General features: G+C 33.4%; 1 protein-coding gene across 1 annotated transcript in view; it reads left to right on the top strand.

Moving 5' to 3' along the window:
* SGCZ (sarcoglycan zeta) overlaps positions 1-22154 on the top strand; it is a 1177568-nt gene that overhangs the window by 772185 nt on the left and 383229 nt on the right. The window lies entirely within an intron of this gene.

Here is a 22154-nt window from a genome sequence, read left to right as displayed (position 1 = left end):
CTTTTAAGTTCAGGAGTACAAGTGCAAGTTTGTTATATAATTAAACTTGTATCATGGGAGTTTGTTGTGATAATTAAAGACACATGTGACCTTTGAAACTTTAACAGTTTTGAAATAAATATGGAAGAAATCAATTATGTTATTATAAATATATTCTTTATTGTCATTATAAAGAATATAGTCTTTATAATGAAATGTCTTTAATAGTCAAGAAGTTTATATCTATGTATTATGTGGAATAAGCATAAGTTTTTTGTAAGGTTAGAATTTCAAGCCCCGAGCTCTGTTACTGAAGGAGTCAGCATGATGAGAATGATTAAACACGAACATTGAATAAATTTCTAAATTGAGTATAAAGAATTACGTGGCAGTTATAAGCATAACGAAGTCATGAAACTGGATTTAAGTACTGTTGGTGTGTAGCAAAGGGTAAACATTGAAATAATAGAGAAATTTGGGAAACTTCAAATTTTGTGGGGAGATAAGGTGGATTTGGCAAAGAAGGATGAGAAGAATTATCCAGGGAGGCTGGAGAAAAAATAAGAGAATATGGTGTCCTGAATAAAAGAGAAAAAATATTTCAAGGAGCAGTGATTATAGATGTCAAAGGAGTAGAATGTAGACGCTGTTGCTAAGTGTAATGTACTAGAATATATTACACTTGGCATTGTGTACTTTATTCATACATAAAGTATATGGCCAATGTATAAATAGTTACCTATATTAGTCATCTTGAAAACTGTTTCAGTGTAGAAGTAGAAGAATATAAGCCTGAATGAAATAGGTTCGAGAGAGAATGGGATTACAGTAATTGAAGACAAATGGTTAGAAATAAACAGCTATAAAGGAGAAATGGCTGGCCAGTCACGTGGCTCACGCCCGTAATCCCGGTGCTTTGGGAGGCCGAGGCGGGTGGATCACTTGAGGTCAGGAATTCGAGACTAGCCTGACCAACATGGTGAAACTCTATCTTTACTAAAAATACAAAATTAGCCGAGCGTGCTAGTGCACGCCTGTAATCCCAGCTACTTGGGAGCCTGAGGCAGGAGAATTGCTTGAACCTGGGAGGCGGAGGTTGCAGTGAGCCAAGATCGTGCCATTGCACTCCAAGCCCTCCAAGAGCTAAACTCCATCTCAAATTAAAAAAAAAAAAAAAAAAAAAAAAAAAAAGGAAGAAATAGAATTCTGGAGGTATGCGACCTGGGGGTAAAGAAAGTTGTTAGTTTTTATCACATTAAATTAACTCCATTTTGTTGTTTTTTGATGTGAAGGACTTAGCAGAGGAATTAAAATTGCAGAAGCAGCAGCGAGAAAATTGCAGGGATGATAGCTCTGAATAGATAACAGGTGTGATGGTTAAGACTGCGTGTCAATTTGATTGGATTGAAGGATACAAAGTATTATTCCCAGGTGTGGCCAAAGGAGGTTAACCTTTGTCAGTGAACTGGGAGACCCAAACCCACCCTCAATCTAAGTGAGCACCATCTAATCAGCTGCGAACGCTGCTGGAATAAAAGCAGGCGGAGCAAAGAGGAAATACGAGACTAGCTGAGTCTCCGGGCCTCTATTTTTCTCCCGTGCTGAATGCTTCCTGCCGTTGAACGTTAGACTGCAAGTTCTTCAGTTTTTGGACTCTTGGACCTACAACAGTGGTTTACCAGGGGCTCTCTGGCCTTCAGCCACAGACTGAAGGCTGCGCTGTCGGCTTCACTACTTTTGAGGTTTTGGGACTCGGACTGGCTTCATTGCTTCTCAGCTTGCTGATGGCCTATCGTGGGACTTCACCCTGTGATCCTGTGAGTCAATACTTCTTAATAAACTCTATTTTATATGTACCTCTATCCATTTAATCCTGTCCCGCTGGAGAACCCGAATACAACAGGAGACAGGACCTAGTCACAGTTAGAGGGGTGGGCATTAGAAGCAAAGACAGTTTATCCGTATGAAAACGAGAGAGAACAGAATGTAGGTGTAGATATATGAAGGTGAGCAGATGTAGTGACCAGAGATTTTGACGTTCTTGCCAGATTACTACCTTTTTACAAGTGAAACAGAAAATAAACTCGTCAACAAGAGTGAAAATGGGAAGGAGAGAAAATAAATAAGAACTGGTACTCTGAAAAAGCGTGAGAGTGAATGGAGCAGGGAATATTAATTTTTTGGGGGAAATATAAAGACACGAGCTTTGCAATCATGAATTTAAGCTGAAACAAATCAACCAGATTCCCTCTTAGTTACTCTATTTTAAATTTCAGTTTCATTTTTTAAAAAATCTGAACACAATATCCATAATTACAGTCTTTTACAGTAGCGTTTCACTGCCCTAAAAATCGTCTGGGCTCCACCTACTCATCCCTCTGTCCCCCATAACACCTGTCAATCACTGATTTTTTTAAACTGCCGCCATAGTTTGGCCTTTCTTGGAATGTCATGTAGTTGGAATCATACAGTATGTAGCATTTTCTGATTGGCTTCATACTGTTAGAAACACGTATATGAGATTCCTTCATGTATTTTTATGTCTTGATTGGTCATTTGTTTTTAATGCTGAATACTATTTCATTATCTGAGTGTGTTACAGTTTATCCATTTACCTAACGAGGGACATCTTGGTTGCTTACCAGTTTGGCAAATAAAGCTGCTATAAACATTCTTGTGCTGGTTTTAATGAGAACCTGTTTTTAACTTCATTGGGTATATGCCAAGGGGCATGATTGCTAGGTTATATGATAAGATTATGCTTAGTTTTGTAAAAATGCTGCCAAACTGTCTTCCAAAGTGATGTAACATTTTCATTTCTGCAGTGAATGAGGATGCACATTGTCCAACATCCTCACCAGAATTTGGTGCTCTCTGCTTTTCATATTCATCAGGTTCTTTCTTCATAATTATTCTGCACTTACTTGGAAAATTAAAGTTTTCAACTCATTCCTTGCATCATTTCTTAAACAATCCTTAGTGAATTCCTTAAAGTCTAAAAATCTCCAGAAGATAAAAGTTAACTATATATTGAGAGCTGAAGGTGACAGGACCAAGGAGTGATATTAAATTGGTGACGATATAAAACCTCAGCTGAAAAATTCTTTTATCATCTAAGGCAGAGGTATGATTTTTCAGACACATTTCCTATATTTCCTTCTCTTTTACATGTGTGAATTTAAGATAGTCTGGAGTAGCATATTCTTAGGAAAAGCAGAACACTTCAAAAAATTTATGTTTAGAAAGTTAGACCTAACGTTTTCATGGTAATTAGACTAGACTTAGCTAAATAGAGCCATTTATTAACCTTTTCTATATATTGTTTTAGACAGATTTAGTAGATGATAAACTACTGAAGGATAATAAAATAGTGTTAAGGCTACTTTGAGGAGGTATCTAATAAAAATAAGACAATTGTGGTATTTCTACTACCCACACTCCATTTAGAATACTAATAGGGTAATAAAAATCACTAGTATGTGAAACAACTCACAGTGGTAAGAAGCATAAAAATATAGGTAGCAAATTTCAGTGAAGAATATTAACATTCATTAATGAGCTCATAAAATCAAATGCTTAAAACCAAAATAAGTATCTCAAAGTTGGTTTTAAAGGGTTTTTCTGTGGTGGTGGTTTTTGTTGTTGTTGTTTTGCCAACAGCCTTCTCCTTATTAATACAACGGTAGTAGGCCAGAGAAAATTCATATGAATAATTTTATAAATAGGTATTTTATACAGTTAAATATTAATGTTTATAATCTATTACTGTGTATTAGTCACAAAAATGAAAAGACACATAGAGTGAATTTGAAAGGAAGGAAATATTAAGGGAAGTAGAATAAGTAGGGTTTAATTAAATCAAAAATTAGATGAAAAATATTTGCAGCCAGCAGGCAGTCCTCAAATATTTCCCAATGGGAAGAAAATAGGTATATACTGTGGATAGCAAGTACGGTTACAGCCTGCTTTTTTACCTATTGGAAAGCACAGCGAGGGGAATGTAATAGTTTGATTTAGAGTACATGAATGTCTGTCTCTTTCTGAAAGTGTATAAAGGAGGTTGGGGACTGATTGTCTAAGACAATGCAGCACAAGGCAAAAAGTATGTATGCAGAAGTCAAACCGTAGTGGATTTTAGTTCTTATTTGGTCATTTAACTGTACAAGATTCTGGCAGCCAACTTGTCACAACTTCATCATGTCATCTGAAAGTATGAATCTTAATAGCTATCTCACCAAGTTGTTGTAAGAATCAGTGTATTAGCATACACAGTGGGACTTGGGTAGAAATTGAAACATAGAAATTGCTCAATAAATGAATCATTAATCTTATTAAACTCTGACTGACCATTAGCCATAGATAAGTAGATGTTCTCTCAAGAGTTGGAGAGAGAAATGTGGCATCATTGTGGGCTTTTTAAAATTACTAGCTCACTAATAATTTGTTACTTTAATTTTTATTATTATAATAAATTATATACATGCATACATATATATATTATTCAGGGTTCTCCAGAGAAATAGACTTAGCAAGAGATATAGAAATATATAAGGAAAGATTTATGATGGGAATCAGCTCATATTCATTATTATGGAGGCCCACAAGTCCAGTGTTCTGTCTGTAAGCTGGGGAACCCATCTTCTGCTTTTTGTTCTCTTGGGGCAGGTCCCAGTGAGTTGGATGATGCCCACCAACACTGGTGAGGGAGGACCTCTTTTACTCCTGATTCTTGACTACAGATTCAAATGCTAATATGGAAACACTCTCACAAAAACTCCCAGAAATAGTGTTTTCCCAGCTGTCAGGGCATTCCTTAACCCAGTCAAGTTGACTCGTAAGAATAACCATCAGGCCAGCACACCAGTAATCCCAATACTTTGGGAAGTAAGGTAGAAGATTTGCTTGAGGCCAGGAGCCAAGATCAACCAGGGCAACATAGTGAGACCGTGTCTTTAAAGAAAAAACAGCTAGGCATGGTGGCGCAAACCTGTAGTGGGATGATATCTTGAGTCCAGGAGTTTGAGGTGACAGTGGGTTGTGATGACACCACTGCATTCCAGCCTGAGTGACACAGACAGACCCTGTCTTAAGTAAAAAAAAAATAAAATAAAATAACTATCACAATATGTATTTCAACATTGTACTATTTGAACTAATATATTGCTTGTTGTGTGTGTGTATATATATATCATTGATATGGAACTTGTCATATAATTCCTTGATTTGGAATTGTTTCAGATTATTTTATCCTCTAGCTTTAAGACACTCATTAAAAGATTCTGAAAGATTTGGATAGAAATTTGGTTTATCTCCAACAATTTATAGCACAAAGTTGTCTTGTAAATAAAATCCAACCAATAAAGACATAAAACAAGTTGAAATATTAGCTCTATTGTGAGCCAACACTGAAAATTTAATCTTAGTACATTTTGAGTCACATGGATTTTCTTTTGCTTTAATAACAATCACTGGAATGAAAATGAATCATACATGGATATGATCCCTTAAAAAGGATTTTTGTTAAAAACCTTTTTATATTTAATAATGTTTGCTGCTACTTTCATATACAAATTACAAAAATTTATATTTACAATTACTTATTAGTTGCTTTACTTGTATTCTGCAAGCAACTCCACAATTCTTTTATTATGAATTGGAAAACATACCACTTCTAGAAGGTGATAATATTTAGATATTGAAATATACTGGAATAAAAAAGCAAATAAAACTATACATTTTCATTAGACTTATATTGAAATATAATTCTTTTGCTTTTTAATAGTGTGATATTAAACATTAAACTTTTCACTTTGTGTTACAATGTTTAGAGCTATATCAGAATCTACTTGTATGGTTTGAAATATTCCACTTCCTTAAACAACAATAAAATAACTCATTGGATAAGTCCACAGCCTGATGCTAGATTGGAGAGGAAAAAAATATGTATCTGAATACTTAATTCTTCTGGCATTCAGTACAGACATTTGGCTGCTTCAACTATAAAGACATCCAAAGAATGCCTTTAATTACAGCAGATTTGACCTTTTCAAATTTATCTCACACATTTTGGAATGATGCATTTGCAAGATTAAAGCTGTCTGTGACTTTAAAAAAAAATCCAATATCTCTTTGGTGGCTAAAATCATTTGGATATAATAAAAGGTTTTGTCGAGGACAAGTAATTGATTTTTAGTGTGAATCAAAATCTAACAGTAAATTTAAGTGTTTTAGTCTCTGAGTATGGTTTCAAAGTTGTTTGGAGGATAATTTCTGCAATATGTAATTTAGAAAAGTATTTTTAAAAAATTTTGACGGACATATATGTTTTAATTTTTTATACAGGGCTACCTAGTATAATTTCTTTTTTTATTCTTGATATTAATTCATGGAGCTCTCTATAAAGTAAAACCATGACTAAACATTGAGGAATAATTATGATGACTATTGCTGCAAAATGTGCATCTGATACTAATCAAATAGGTTTAAGAACTAATTTTTAGCATCACTTTCTGTGTGAACACACAAGTTTATGTGTGTGCTCACATATATGTGTGTGTGTTTCTTTAGATTTAGAAGTCTATAGACCCAAAATGCATCTTAATCAACTGCATGGATTTTTAAGATTTTTAAAAATGATTCAGAAGTTTGGATGTTTGCATATGCATATCATTTGGTATGATAATGCAAATCAAAAGTGTTTTATTCTCGTTTTCATGTGTTTAGCAGAGTATCTTTAGTACATCAGTTGTGAGTGCAAAAAATGGTTTGTTTATTTAGAGAATGTTAAATTGTGTTGTTGCAAGTCACTCTTCCCAGTTGCAGGTAGCCATTCATCAATAGAAAGATTCTATTTCTGTTGACAAGAGACTTCTTCTTTCCCCTGTAACTTTCCCCAATCTTGTCCTCCCACAGAATGACTTATGCAAAATTTGGCAATTAAAACTAGTACCCATGGGGGATTACTTAAAGATATTATTTTTCATAAAAACTTTTTTTTTTTTTTTTTGAGACAGGGTCTTGCTCTGTCGCCCAGGCTGGAGTGCAGTGGTGTGATCTTGGCTCACTGCAAGCTCCGTCTCCTGAGTTCACACCGTTCTCCTGCCTCAGCCTCCCGAGTAGCTGGGACTACACGTGCCCGCCACCACGCCTGGCTAATTTTTTTGTATTTTTAGTAGAGACAGGGTTTCACCATGTTAGCCAGGTTGGTCTCGATCTCCTGACCTCGTGATCCACCCACCTCGACCTCCCAAAGTGCTGGAATTACAGGCTGAGACACCTCGCCCAGCCACTTTTTCATTTTTTACTTCTGTTGACATATAAGATTTCAGTTCTATTCATCTGTGAATTTTCACCACATGTTTTCACTAATACCTATCACTAACACCTATGTAGTGGACAATTCTGGGTCAAAATTGATATTTTAGTTTTTGGTAGAAACATTTGTTGATGTATTGAATTCATTTTTTAATGTCATGTATACTTTCTTGCCTAATATTTATTCTAGGGTTGATGGTGAAAAATTCATGATATTTTAATGAAGTTATTTCATATGTATAATGTGATAACAAAATTAAAGAACTTTGGTTTAATCTGAATGCAACAGCATATGGAAGAGAAAGCTTTTCTTATTCTTAATAATCTTATACATAAAAATGAAATGTGAAAATAGTTACAATTTTAAACTTTTACCTTAGTAAAATATGATTTTATCTGTTTCTCTAATACATAAAGAGAGTACTTCATAAACCTTTGTAATACATTTTAATAAGTATGGGAACAGGTGTGAATTTTATTATAGATTTTAATTCATTCTAAATTACCTCTTTAATGTTCAGTGACCCAGTTATTTATTTTAACTGAGCATTTATCCTAGGTATCATTCAGAATTAGCAAGACCCATGAAATGTAAAATACTATTTATATTTTACAAAGGCTCTTGGATTACCGCTTCACCATCAGTTAACACCAACCGGGTCTTGCAGTTCTTGAAAAACTGCACAAGAAGGTGGCGGTAACTTTTGTGGTTTAGGGTGAGAACTGTTTGTTAAATTGTCTTCAGGGATAATTTAGCACCGATAATATAACCTTTTTGTTTTTGAAATAAAAACTAAACATTTTTATAAAGAGTTATTTATAGGTACAATATTAGTTTTTAAACTATTATACATACACAAACACATTTGTATGGAATAAAGTTTGAATGTATACAGGAGGAACATTTTAATACTGATATATTCCTTCTCCTAGTTAAATAGGGCAATACATTCTGCCTTTTGAGTCCAGTAGAATGGAAGAGGATCCTTGCAATATGGGAAAACATTTACCACTGCATGCTTAAACATCAATATTGAGTTTTCTTAAAATGTAATAATATCCCAGTATATGGTTGGGATAATTATCATGAAACTACTTTGGGTCTTTCTGTGTGTTAAAAGTATCACATTCTAAGTGATAAAAGTAAGTACAAAGTGAATATATAAATATCAAGCCTTGAGTTCATCAACTCACCACTATTCAGACTCAAAGACAATGATATGGTAGGTCTGTGAATGGTACTGCAGAGTTATTGATTGGGTAAATACCTCTCTGGCTTTCAATCTAGTTAAAACCATGAACAAGCAGCTTTCTTAAATAAAAGATAAGCCCTTAATTAATACCTTATTTACCTTTAAATAAAGATATTAAACAAGATTCATGTTTTTCCATCATTTCAAAAAGATTACTGAGAATTTAATTCACAATTTAAGCTGCACAAACCAACTAAAGGTCACTTTTAAAATTACAATTGGAACTCTTAAAATTCATATAGTAAGACCTATGATCAAATGGTGAATTGCAAAAACCAGAGAAGCAAATTTCTTATTTGAGAAATGTAGTTTGGTGGGAACAGTCTTACAGATACAGGAGAAATAATAAAAGATTTTATTATTATTTATTAACTGCCACAGAGGTAAACAAATGAGATTCGGAAATTCAGCTTATATAACTGTGGGTATGCCTCAGTATCTCAGATGATGATGTATTTATTTGTAATTATTTCTTTGACATAGATATGATATTCATTGGAACCCTTAGTAAAATGCCTGAGAAGTGAATCTATTCATTTATTTAGAACTGTCATAATAGCAATTATTGGCAGATATTTATTTCATGTTTAAATTAACACTTGGAGTGATTTCTTAAATTCAGTGCTGTTAAATGGACACTGAAATTATTATTTTTATTCATTGAATAGCTTCATAATATTTAGTAAATATTAAATTGGCTTTCAGATTTATGTAGCTGATGTGAAATTTGTGGTAAATTACTTTTCCAGGGAGTTGGTAATAATTATAGGATACGTTGAATAATTTCTTAGCAAAAGGAATCCTTATTTGAGGAAATTCATATGTGGGAACGCAGTCTCCACTGAGAAACTCAACCCAGAGAGTATGTCTTTTTTGTATATGTCATCAAAATAATTGGATGTTGTATCATTCATATATATATATATATATATATATATAAAACATGATTGGAATGGTATGTGTGGCTGTTATCAGAAAAGTGGCATACATATTACAGGTGTTTAATGAGCATCTTTAGTACAATAGTACTATTTCTATAAGCATGATTTGTAAACATATGCTAATTAATGTATTTTTCAGCACTGAAAATTATTCACTATTATGTGATAATGAGTACACTACATGAGTCAAACAATAACATTCTACAATGACACAGATTGTCTATATTCTGAACCATTTAGTAGTTTTGACAAATATTAAATTGCCATGCTTTAGTCAATGTTACATTTAGGAAGAAAGCCCAAGTTATAAAACATTGAGTTTTTAAAGGCAAGCATTAGAAAAAATAACATTAATTAGATGTAATTAAAGTGTCTGGCTGAGAATGTGTTTTTTTCCAAAGTATTCAAATAAATGAAAGCAGGTTTTCCTGATGGCACTCCTTCAGTTAACTTAGGGTAGCGCCTCTTACTGGTACTGATGAAGTGATGATTGTGCCTGGGGCCAAGCTCACTAAAGATCTGATAAGCAAGTAAAATTGTTAACACGACTTATTGTGTCTCAGTGCCAGTATCTAAATACACAAAGAACTGGCTATTTTGATATCAGTGGAGGACTATGGCAAAGCAATCTTTTCTAGGAACTCGAGTTCGAATGACTTTCTTTTGAGGTCTTTCCAAGAGAGTGATTTCATACATTTGGCACTTTTTATACATACCTTTATGTATTCATCTCCATTCTGCATCAGAATGGTTCTTAGTTTAATTACTGATTATCTCCAACCGTCATATAGTTAGTCTTTATTGTGTGCTCAGAAATAAACTTGGACAGAAAATAAATGGATAAAAATCATTTCCTAAACATGATTTTTTCAAGCAATTCTCCAAGAAAACTGGGGTTAGGAATATTGGGTCTGGAATTAAATAACTTTAATTATTGTTGTGCTATTTTTTTAAGTTGTGACTTTTGACAAATTTTGCAACATTTATAAGAATTTGTTCCTTCCTAATTAAAATGAAATTAATAATCGCATCTACCTCATAGAGATGAATAAATTATATCTCTTAATTCTTACTACTCGTATTAAGTGCTGCTGTGTGCCAACAAATTGACCAGGCACTGGAGATTATAAAAGAGTGAGGAGAAAACAAAGAAATAACCTCATTGTGTGCAGAAAAAGCAAAACTCAGCATTTTTTTTCTATTTTCTTACACAAAAATTAGCATAGATTTCTGTGACCAAACGTTGTGAGAAGTTTTTCCCACATATAAAGTAGTGGACACCAGTTGTCTTTTAATTCAGTTCTGATGCTGTCTACCCGGAGACAGCATCAGACCTCACAGATTGAGTGCTCAGTCTTCAAGACTGCACTGCTTCAGATGCCAGACATCAGTCCAGACATCTAGAACTTCTGACCAACCCAGCTTCAAGCTGGGGTTCCCATCAACCCATCTTTGGGTTCAATTAACTTGCTGGAGTGGATCACAGAACTCAGATAAACACATTTACTGGTTTATTATAAAGGATATTACAAAAGAATTAGATAAATTCACAGGGCAAGATACATGGGAAGGGGCACAGAGCTTCCATGCCCTCTCTAGGAACCTCCATGTGTTCAGCTCTTCAGAAGCTCTCCTAAGACAGTCTTTCTGGGTTTTTATAAGGGCTTTATTATGTAGACACGATTGATTAAACCATCAGCCATTGGCCGTTAACTTAACCTTTAGCCAGTATCTCCTCTCTGAAAGCTAGGGGTGAGGTTGAAAGTTCTAACCCTCTAATCATGCCTTGGTCTTTCTGGTGACAAGTCCCATCCTGAAGCTACCTAAGGGATACTGGTCATCATTCCATCAGTAGCGTACAAAGAGACACCACTTCAAAGATTACAAGGATTTTAGGAGTTGTATGCCAGGAAACAGGGACAAATGCATTTTATAATGCCACACTCATGGAGACAATCATTTATCAGATAATCACACAAATATAGATTTACGATTATGACATATGCTATGAAGGAGAGATTCCTGGTATGTTCCATGCATATGTGAGAGGGATTGGATTTGAGACAACAAGTAGACCAGACTGAGATCTCCGGAGCAAGCTGTATTTAAGGTCATATCTGAAGAAAGTAAAAGTTAAATAGGAAAATGCAGGAACCCTTCACAACAAAGAATTATCCAGCCCAACATGTCAATGATGCTGAGGTTGTCTTTCTGTATAGGTAGTAGTAAGATGGTGAAATTTAACTGTCATAAGGATGTTTAAAAGCCATGTTTTTCCTTAGAAATGATAGGGCACCATTGAAGCAAAAGGTGGAGGGGTAGGAAAAGTGGTGGTGGTGACTTGTTGCCAAGAGGAGGCAAGAGGACAAGTGAGTAGGTTATTATAGTGGAAACAAGGCAGGATAACAGTAGATTCAATTAGGATGGCAATGGAATGTATGTAAAGTTAGTGTATACATGAGGCCTAATACATGTTAAGCATAATGCAATTTATTATTTTATATTCATTATTTGTTAGATGATGGGCAGCTTGATTTATCTGAGGTTACTTGGGCACAATAAGCTTGTTATATTTCAATATACTTTGAAAATCATCAGGCTAATTTTATGGAGAGTTACTGAATTGAAAGTCTAGGAGAAACTGATTTTTATGTTTTTCTCTAAAAATTTGCATGAACTTGAATAAATTACTTAAGGTGTTAGTGTCTACAGTTTATCTGTGGCATTAGAAAGATAAAATGGATAATTATTGAAATCCTCATTTAACTCAAAATTTAAATGCGTTAAGTCAATTATTTGCTGCACATTCAATATTGTGGAGTTAGGTGAGGCACTACCTTTGCTCTCAAGATCTAATAAACTAGAAGATAAGATCAGACATGTATGAAACAGCTATAACCCATTTTAAAAAGAGGCATTGAATAAAACTTTTGAGAGTGCAAAATAATTCCTGAAAGGTAACATCTTATTATTAGAGCAAGATATTTAAAATAAATTGATATTAGCCATATCGTAGAAGTTTACTTCTTTATGCTTGTGCTCTAAAGATAAGGGTAGTCATTTTCATATGGTTTTTGTTCTAATTTATTTGAAGGATCTAGTGAATGAAATAGATTACTGCTGATGCCTATCACCCAATCTATATATATCATTCTATCTGTATTATGCCAATGAACTCAATCAAAATCACATTACAACTTATGTAAAGTAATGTAGCTAGAAAGTGATGGAACTGGAATAATTATTAAACCCAAACTCATAAGCAATGTCCCACCTCTTTGAAAAAATGTAAGTGAAAATGTGTTGTGAATTAAGTATGTTTAGCATTCCTTTGCCATACATTTTTTATTAACACTTAGGAACTAATTTGACCCATATTAAATGGTCAATATTAAATTATTTGTGTTCTAATATATTATTTGTTTCAAAATAATATTTAAGTATGTTTTACATTTTCCAGAAAAGGGAATTATATAATCTTTAGCATGTGTGCAGTTTACTCTCAGAGAATGACTTTGCATCAGTAGGATCTGATTTAAGAGGATGTCATTTTCATCAAAAGCCTATTTAAATACTATTACAATATGATGTAACTTGCTCTAGGAGTGTTATATGTCATAAGCAAGCACTTGAGGAGGATTCTGGAAAGATGGAAATGTAGGAAGGACCAAAAATATGCCTTCAGAACTAGAGAATAATTACACTGTCAGAATCTGTTACTACTCTGGAATTCTGAGGTCTATTAAAGACTTGCATTTTCTGGAACAAGGCTTGGATGGTAAATTGTAGTTAATTTCAGTCAATTGCTCCTCGTAGCACAGTAGCAACTACCCATCTCAGACCCCTCAACACATGACAGGCACCTGTATGTTCCTAAAGCAGTTTGCACACAGTTTTAGGGAACCAGAGTGGCAAAAAGGATTCTGTCCTCCAAATATAAGAGATTTGTGCTCAGATTGGTGATTATTGCTTCTAATTATAGAAGTACAGATAAAGAGACAATGGCCATTGTTTTTGCACTTGCCCCCATTGTTGAAAGCTCTTCCCCACTAGCTGAAGTGACTTTCATGGAATTAAAAGGGCCAGTGCCCCACCACTTATTTTTCTCCTTTTTTAAACTTTTGGAATCCAGGTATTAAAGACTAGCATCTTCAGAAGCAACCTCAAATATGGGAAAAATTACAAAGTTATTATGAATGCCCAGGAGAAGTCACAGTTTCAGATATGACTTCTGAAAACATCAAGTTTACACCTCAAGACTAATTCATTAAAAGGGAAGAGTCTATAAGAATTAAAAATAAATAAATAAATAAGCAAAAACAAAAACCAGTAAAACCCGAGGAAGTGAGGAGAATCTAAAGGGATGCAGAAAAACAGAAATATATGACCTATTCAGAAGAACAAATAAAAAAAAAAACTGTTCTTGAAAACAATCTGATGACAGATCCACGAGACAAAGATTTTAATACACTGGTCCTCAAGATGCTCAGAGTATTAAAGGAAGACATAGAGAAAATCAAGAAAACAATGTATAAACAAAATGAAAATATTAATAAAATATAGAAACCTAAAAGAAATCAAAAGGTATTTTAGAGTTGAAAACTACAGTAACTGGAACAAAAAGTTATTAGAGGATTTTAAAAGCAGACTTGAGCAGGCAGAGTAAAAAAATCCACAAAATAGAAGAGAGGCCAGTGGAAATTATTGAGTCTGAGGAATAGAAAGAAAAAAGATGGAGGTTAAGTGAAAAAAATTTAAGGAACATGAGGGAAACCATCAAGCAGAGCAGTATATGCACTGTGAGAGTCCCAGATGAAGAGGGATAGAGTGGACAGAAATTATGTTTAAGGAAATAATGACACTGAGTTTTCAAGTTTATTGAAAATCATGAGTATAAAGATCCAAGGAGCTCAGTGGCTCCAAGTATAATAAACTAAAAGACTCTCACTTCAAGACATGTTATAATCTAAACCTTTGGAAGACAAAGACAAAGAGAGACTATTGAAAGCCAAAAGACAAGTGACTCTTCACATGCAAAGGATGCTCAATAACATTACAGAAGATTTCTCTTCAGAAACTTTGGAAACCACAACACATTGAGCAGATACATTTAAAGTAGCAAACAAACAAAAAAACTGGCAATCAAGAATCCTATATCCAACAAACTGTCTGTTGATAGTCAAGGAGAAATTAAGACATTCTTGGATAAAGAAAAGCTGAATAAGGTGAATAAGTTTATTACCACTAGGCCTGCTCTGCAGGAAATGCTCAAGGGATTCTAGCAGGGTGGAATAAAAGAAAACTGGACAGTAACTTAAAGCCATATGAAGAGATAAAGATATCAGTAAAGATAAACTGTGAGCAATTATGAAAGCTAGTATTATTTTAACAATATTTTATAACTCTACTGTTTGTTTTGTACATGATTTAAGAGAAAAAGACATTAAAAAACTTATTAGTCTAAAGCTGGTGTTATTGTAACTTAGTGTTGTAACTTACATTTTGTTTTCCTCATAAGAGACTAATGTATTAAAAATCATTTATGTTTTTGGATATACAGTGTATAGAGATATAATTCTGTGTCATCAACAACTGAAATAATTGGAGACAGAGGCATCAAAAGAGCAGAGTTTTGTATGTTATTGAAGTTAAGCTGATATAAATTCAAATTAAAGTGCTATAACTTTAAGATGTTAAATATAATCCCCATGGCAACCACAAAGAAAATGGCTAAATAATTTACATGAAAGAAAATGATATATGAATTTAAATGTCTTCCTTCAAAAAATCAACACAAAAGATAGAGTAATACAAGAAAGAAAAGACCCAAAAGCTACAAGGCATATAGAAAACAAAATCACAGAAGTTAGAAATTAATCCTTTCTTATCAGTAATTACTTAAGTGTACATGGATTAAAAATGATGCAACTGTACAGAGGACTCCCTGTTTATCCAAAGACACAAATAGATTGAAAGTGAAAGGTGGAAAATAATATTCCATGCAGATAATACCACGGATAGTTAAACTAATATCATACCAAATAGATTCTTAAAAAAAGGTTCCACAGGAAAAGGACATTATATACTACTAAAATGTCCAATATTGGAAAAATATTTAATAACTATAAACATTTATGTACCTAATAGCAGAACATCAAAACATGAGGCAAAAGTTGACAGGACTGAAGGGGCAATCAGACAGTTGTACAAAAGTAGGTGAAGATTCAGTACTCTACTTTCAATAATAGGGAGAAACATCAGAAATAAGGAATTAGGGGATATGAACAGTGCAATAAACTGGATATAATAGAGATATATGGAACACTCTACTGAACAAAAGCAGAATGCATATTCTTCTCAAGGGTACATGGGGCTTTTTCAAGGATAGACCATATGTTTGCCCACAGATTAAGTATTGGCATATTTTAAAATATAGATACCATAAAAAGTGTGTTATCCAACCACAATGGCATTAAATTAGAAATCAATAACAGAAGAGAAACAGGAAAATTCACATATTTATGGAAATTAAAAAACTCTGAACAACCAATGGTCAAAAGATAAAATCACAAGGGATATAAAAATATTTAGAGGTGAATGGAAATAGAAATATAGCAAAACTTAACACACCAAAATCAGTGTTACATGGCGTATTTATAGTTATAAATGTTTAAAAGACAAAATATGTTTCAAGTCAATAAACAAACTTTATAACTTAAAGAACAATAAAAAGAAGAGCAAACTAAACCCAAAAGTAACAGAAGGGAAGAAATCATAAAGACTAAAGCAGAGATAAACAAAATAAAGAATAAAAAATAAAATCAACATACAAATTAGGTTCTTTGAAAAGATCAACACAACTGGCAAACAGCTAGATGAACTAAAAAAAAAAAAAAAACCACTCAAATTTCCAAAATCAGAATTGAGGGTGGAGACAGTACTACCCATTCTACAGTTATAAAAAGGATTATAAGAGTCCTACATGCAACTGTGAACTAAAAATTGGATAACCTTAATGAAATGGACAACTTCATAGAAAGACAAAATCACAAAGAAATAGAAAATTTGAATAGACCTATAACTGATAAGAAGATTGAGTTAGTAACCAAAAAAAATCTCCTGGCAAAGAAAAGCCCCAGATTTGATGGCTTCACCAGTGGATTCTACCCAAAATTTAAAGAATAAATAATATCAATTCTTCTCAAACTTTAACAAATGTAGAAGAGGAGGGAAAACTTCCTACATCAGCCTATGTGGTAAGCATTACCCAGATAGCAAAGCAAGACAAAAATACAAGATACAAAAACTAGAGACAAGTATTCCTTATGAACATTGATACAAAGTTCCACAACAAAATACTAGCAAGGTAAATTAAAAAGTATATTAAAAAGGTTACAAACCATGGCCAATAAGATTTATTCCTGGATGCAAGGATGTTTCAACACATAAAAGTCAATCAAGGTAACACACCACCTAAAGAGAATGAAGGCAGAAAAACACATGATCATCTCAACTGATGCAGAAACAAACAAACATTTGGCAAGACTTAACACACTGTCATAATAAAAACACTCAAAAAACTAAGAGTAGAGGGAAACTTCCTTAACATAATAAAAGCTGTCTAGAAAAACAGCAAACATCAATTTAATGGTTGAAGACTAAATGCTTTTACTTTTAGGTCAAGAACAAGACCTGATAGTGCCTTTTGTTACACATTTTTGAAAATATTTTCACAAAATACAGTTTGTCTGTGTTTTGTTTTGTTGTCTGTGCCTTTCGTATCATATTCAAGAAATCATTACCAAATCCAATGTCATGAAGTTTTTGCCCAATGTTTTCTTAAAAAAAAATTTATAGTTTTAGATTTCATATTTGGGTCTTTGATTAATTTTTAGTTAATTTTGTTATATATGGTATTAAGTAAGGGTTCAACTTCATTCTTTTGCATGTGGCTGTCCAGGGTTTTTTTTGTTTTTTTTTTTACACCACTTGTTAAAAACTTCGTATTCTTTTCCATTGGTCTACATGCCTGTGTTTATTCCAGTACTACACTATTGATTACTGTATCTTTATAATAAGTTTTAAAATCAGAAAGTGTGAGCCCTCCCAGTTTGTTCTTCTTTTTCAAGCTGTTTTTTGGCCATTTGAGCTCTCATGAGATTCCATTCTAATATTATTCAACATAATATTAGAAATTCTAACCAGAGAAATATGTAAAAATAAATGACAAATTGGAAAGGAAGAAACAAAATTATCTTTTTGCAGTTAATATGATCTTAAATATAGAAAGCCCTAAAGATTCCACAAAAATATGGTTAAGATTAATAAACCTATTCAGCAAAGTAGCAGAATATTAGTCAACACAAAAAAATCAGTTGTATTTTATACATTAAAAATAATTTGAAAAGAAAGTTACAAAAGCAATTCAGTTTACAATAGCATCAGAAATAATGAAATAGAAATTAACCAAGGAGGTGATACATTTGTACAATGAAAGGAAACTCAAAAAAAAATTCTTAAAAGACATTCTATGCCCATGGATTGGAAGGTTTAATATTGTTAAGATGAGAGTATTACCCCAAATGATCCACAGATTCAATGCGATCCTTATCCAAATCCCAATGACTTTTTCTTGCATAAATAGAAAACAAAATCCTAAAATTTATATAGAATGTCCTGGGATCCCAAAGAGTACAATCAAGCTTGAAAAAGAAGAACAAAGTGGAAGCATTCATACTCCCTGGTTTCAAAACTTACTTTAAAGCTACAGTAATCAATAGTGTGGTACTGGCAAAAATAGGCACATAGACCAATGGAATAGAATACAGAATTTTTAAAAACTGGTACAGAAAGACGAATGTTGTCAAAAAATTGGGTCGAATGAGGCATAGTTTTATAATAGGTATAGTTTTAGTTATGCAAGATGAAAAGACTTATAGAGACAAACGATGATGATAGTAGCACAACCGTATGAGTGTACTAAACAACGCTAAATAGTATGGTTAAAAATATTTAACATAGTAAATTGTGCTAAAATAATAAAAAGGAACACAAATTACATGGAATTTTTGTAAATGCATAAATACCTGTGTGTTCCATTTTTTTTTCCTTGCACCTCTGTATGTTTTTTCCATTTAGTATAGTTAGTTGCTTATATTTAGGTCTTCTTCACAAAAGTGCAAATTCCTTAATGTCACATCCTAATTATTATTCCAATTGGATAGAGTGCAATTGAGTGTCACAATGTTAAATATTTAAAATATGTCTATGAGAAGAGTCAATTATTCTGGATAATATAGAATGATATTTTAAGGAGATAATAAAAGTATGGCTGCCTGGAAGTAAATCTATTGTATATATTAAATAATTAATAATTGAATGAGGTAAATTTTTGAAAGTCTTTTCCAAATGCCTACTAAGTATTAAAACATTTTCAGAAAGTGGAAGCAATATATAACAACATCTTTGACAGTATTCCCAAATCAATATGTTATGTCCAGCTGTCTCAATAACTCCTGTGCATTGGTCCTGAAAGAGCTTAGAGTCTACTGCAAGCAACTATGTTTTGTAATGGCAGCTTTCAGAATTTTTTTATAAGAAGTGAAATCATAAATATTTTTATAATGGCCTAAAAAGCAATTTTTTAAATGACATGTAAGTTATTTTTGTAGGACTTTGCGTTGAATATCTTGCTAGTCTAAAGTCTTTCTGCATGGTTTGTAGAAGAGTTTTGCAGCAGGCTGTCACTGAAAAACTCCTGAGGGATATGAGCTGGCCTTTAAATATGGTACTGAAACTGCCATAGTGATTCGTCTAGGTCAGTGCATGTTAAGCTAATGGTCAAATCAATCACCTGGGGATTTTGTTAAAGTGTAGTCTCTAATTCAGTAGGTCTAGTATAGAGCCTGAGATTCTGCATTTCTAAAAGGCTCTACAGTACCCATTTTGAGCAGCAAGTGTTAACTGTGAAAGAAATTACACATGTGTAAGGAGGTGAGAGACATTGGGGATATTGCAATGTTGGTTGGAGTGATAACTGGGGTAAGCTATATTCATTATGTATAGAACAGAATGCTAAAACTAAGAGTTGTTCTGAATAGAAGCCATTTCAGTTGAAGAGGATATTTCCTGTGGGACTAGCTGTTGATAGGACTACTGCCAAAACAAGTTATCACCATTGAGGGAAGCGTCTACAAGGAATGTAGGAGATGCTATTAATGGGAGCTGACAGAGAATCCTACAGACAGCGGCCCTGCAAAGGAAACTGATTGGATGAAGACAGCATTCTGAATCACCAAGGCACCCTGAATTCCTTTTCATATATTTTCTCAGGGTGGTGTGGTGCTTTTTCCAAGTGCTATGGGATGAGAAGAAAAAGTAACATTTTCCTATGGGAAACATATTCAGATTAAATAATCAAAATCTAGGTTCAGGATCTTATTCAGTTATATATGTCTGATTTTAACACGAGAATATGGGCCAAATGAAAGTAACGCCTATCATTTTATTAAATATTAAGGAATAATTAAAATAAAATAATTAACAGTACTGTCTCAAACAAGCATCTAAATTGAATACAAATTTTAGACTCCCAACTTTAGCATCTGACAATTAGCTCTAAAGTTAGGCATCTTGCTATTCTACCTTTTGAAACACTACATGTACTTGTCTTTCTTGATCTAATACACAAGGCAAAGCAGGGACAAAATCTACTTCTTTGGATTTGGAATTCGTCTCTCTGTTCTTTGGTGTTTCTCAGTTGGTGATTACGCAATTGGTCTTTAGATAGGTTTCTTGTTATTATGCACATCTTTCTATGCCCTGAAGAGCTATTTGCATGCCTGACCCTCTCCCACTGTCAATGTTTAAAGTAATTTTGGGGCACCACAAATCGTCCCACTGCCTTTCCATACCCTGCAAGTGAGCACTGACACCCAGCGAAAACTGCTCTCCAGTTAATATAAAATTTCTGTGTAGTTTCAGGTGTTTTAATTGATAAATACCTTCATTATCCTAAATATTGTGTGAATGTTTTAGGACAGTGGTTTCTGAATTTAGGCTTTTGAGTTTTCAATCATGGATGAATAACTCTTTTAGCTTGGACAGTTTGCATTCCCTTTTATTTGCTTAACTTTTAAATTGTCAAAAAGTAAAGTAAAAAAGTACCTCATATCTTTTATTTATTATTTTGAAATAATTTTATATTTACAGAAAAGTTGCAAAGTTAGTAAAGAGAATTCATGTATACACTTCACCTAGCTGCTCCTAATGGTAGCAGTTTACATAACCAAAATACATTTAGCAAAATTAAATAGGTACTACGCTGTTGACCAAGTGACATGCCTTATTTGAATTTCACTTTACCCACTAAGGTCTGTTTTTTCACCAGGATATAAATCCATACCCCATGTTGTGTTTAGTTGTGTCTCAGTCTTCTGCAATTTATGGCATAATCTCCAGTTTTTTCTTGTCTTTTTATGGCTTGACTCATTTTAGGAATACTGTTTAGTTATTTTGTAAAATATGTCTCTCAATTTGGGGTTCTCTGATGTTTTCTTTTGATTATATTGCATTTATGTTCCTTGCTTTTATTTATTTACTTATGTTTGAGGTGAGGATGTGAGAATACCATAGAAGTGTTCCCTTTTCAGTGTATCATATTAGGACTTACAAAATATACATGTTTTATTACTGGTGTTGTTAAGCATCATTACTTCCTTACAGTTTTGTTGGCTACATTTCTCTACTATAAAGTTACCGTTTTTGTCCTTGTATAATTAATAAATGTCTTGAGATAGATACTTTCAGACTACTCAAATATCTTGCTTCTCCTCAAACTTCTGTTTACTCACATTAGCATCTATCAAAAGATCTTGCCTGCATTAATGATACTTGATTTTCGTATCTCCCTTCTGCCTTCTATATGTATTAGAACACTTTTTCTTCTTTTTTTATTTTTTATTTTATTTTTTTATTATACTTTAAGGTTTAGGGTACATGTGCACAATGTGCAGGTTTGTTACATATGTATACATGTGCAATGTTGGTGTGCTGCACCCATTGACTCGTCATTTAACATTAGGTATATCTCCTAATACTATCCCTCCCCCATTCCCCTACCCCACAACAGGCCCCGGTGTGTGGTGTTCCCCTTCCTGTGTCCGTGTGTTCTCATTGTTCAACTCCCACCTGAGAACATGCGGTGTTTGGTTTTTTGTCCTCTCGATAGTTTGCTGAGAATGAAGGTTTCCAGCTTCATCCATGTAGAATTATTCATCTATTCCATTATTTATGCAAGTTATAACCAACTAATGGACATTTATGAGTTATAATCCAATACTGTCTTTATTAATTTTGCTGATGAGAGTGTGCCCGGTTTGACAAATGAAATCTCTGTCAAGTTGGCCGCTATGTCCTTTTGACATTTCCTTACCTTTTATGACCTTCATTTCGAGGCTCATCTCATATTTTCCTAACCCTAGGTCTCGATCAGCAACTTCTCCAAGAAGCTCTAGTTTAATGGTATTGTTTGTTTGTTTGTTTTGAGTTGGAGAATGATACTTTTAAACCAAGAGCTCTGTGTTTGGTGTCTTCATTGCTTCAGGGGTATCATTGCTACTAGGCCCTTTTAGCAGACAGAGCTGGGAAATAGATAGATTATAGGTAG

The sequence above is a fragment of the Pan paniscus genome, chromosome 7 (genome assembly GCF_029289425.2).
Source record: "Pan paniscus chromosome 7, NHGRI_mPanPan1-v2.0_pri, whole genome shotgun sequence".
Classification (NCBI taxonomy): Eukaryota; Metazoa; Chordata; class Mammalia; order Primates; family Hominidae; genus Pan; species Pan paniscus.
This window is presented reverse-complemented; position numbering and strand designations above follow the sequence as displayed.